This window comes from Eptesicus fuscus, chromosome 2 (genome assembly GCF_027574615.1).
Source record: "Eptesicus fuscus isolate TK198812 chromosome 2, DD_ASM_mEF_20220401, whole genome shotgun sequence".
Lineage (NCBI taxonomy): Eukaryota > Metazoa > Chordata > Mammalia > Chiroptera > Vespertilionidae > Eptesicus > Eptesicus fuscus.
Window position 1 is genome coordinate 78,534,529 of NC_072474.1, and position 1,605 is coordinate 78,536,133.

General features: G+C 30.6%; 1 non-coding gene across 1 annotated transcript; it reads left to right on the top strand.

Moving 5' to 3' along the window:
• The first annotated feature begins 210 nt into the window (after window positions 1-210).
• Window positions 211-344, top strand: LOC114231083 (small nucleolar RNA SNORA42/SNORA80 family). The gene has a single exon (XR_003617062.2). It is a non-coding gene; the product is annotated as a small nucleolar RNA SNORA42/SNORA80 family (small nucleolar RNA).
• Window positions 345-1,605: the final 1,261 nt, after the last annotated feature.

Sequence of the window (1,605 nt, forward strand, 5' to 3'; positions counted from 1 at the left end):
TCAGGCAGTAATCACTTGATCAAAAGTATATACATTTTTTAAAATTTTCTTTCGGCCAGGTAAAAAAGTATATACATTTTTAATAAATACTACTAAACATTGTCAAATTTACTGAAGCAATTTGTATTTTTACCAGAATTGTATGGAATATGTCATTTCTTCACATGTACCGCAGTGAAAAAAAATTCATGATCTTTAAAAAGTTGAAATGCGTGGGTTTGGATTTATGTCAGGCCCGTCCCCCTGGATCTCTCATATTCCCCCATGCCAAAGAAAATCCTGGCCTTGAACCACTGCCTGGCCTTTGCCAATAGGCTGTAAACACAGAAGTGGGAGGAAAAAGTTGAAATTTATGAGGCAGCATAAAATTTATTCTGTATATTTAAAAAAAAATTTAGGAAAAAATGTAATACCTCAGGTAATTTTGCATTTTAGAAAGAATTTTGTCATACAGTTTATATGTTATCTAAATTTTGAGAACTTTATGCTCCATTAAAATTTAGGAAAATTAACGAGGCAAAAGTAATTGTAATCACTTTCTAGTGTGTATTCTGGGCGGGGGGAGGTGGAAAACATCATCTATCAAATAAAACTCATCTGAACTGAAAATTTGGAGCAAAAGTGTTGATCTGTCTATTCTCACCATCTAATAAGAGAGAGATGGTATCTAAAACAAGTAAGCGCAAAGGTATGTATGTTAGAATAGAAACCTGTTGGTGAATGTGAACAGAATAATTCCAACAGCAGCTTTGTTGATGCCAATTACTTTATGGAATGATAGTTCCTGTGGAGCAGCTTTTATAACTTATCTTTAAAATTCTACTAGATGGTTTAATTATACAGCAGTTTGATTATAATTAAAGAATTTGGGACAGGAAAATTCAGACAGAGGTCATCAAATTTATAATTGGAAGATAATTGTATTTGACATTGCATTGAAGTCAATAAAGATAATTATTGCCTTTAAAATGACATCTAAACCATTAAAACCTTCCAATTTTACAGGCATAATTTTCAAAATTGAATATTTTGAGTATTTTTACTGGATTTTAAAGAAACTATTTTTTAAAAAAATGAACATACATGGTCGTATAGAAACATATTTATTTGTTTCAGGATACTAAAACTATGTCAATCATTCTATAAACGTTCAGGTTAATAGGAACCTAATAGTCACTGGGATCCAAACATTAATTTCTCTACTGCAACTTAAATAAATTTGAAAGAATTTTGTCTTGCTAATAATCTTCTATGATATATTATGTTTATTCTAGAATAGATGTTATAATTTAAACATAATTAAATCTTTATTTTCATGTGTTTGCTTTTAATATGAAACTCTACTTTTTCATAGGATGAGTGGATCTTTAAAATAACAATTAAATTGGACTAAATAATACTAGTAGGTATTATTTCTGGCATGATAGTAATTAAACAGAGATGTCAATCCAGATGCAATCTGAAATAATCTTCCACCCCTCTCTTTCTCTTCTCTTCCTCCTCTATTCTCTATCTCTGTCTCTCACGCTTCCCCTTTCTGATGCTCAGGTCCTCTCTTTCTTTGTGTAATAAAACTTCATGAACCATAAGTCTATATTCACTGTC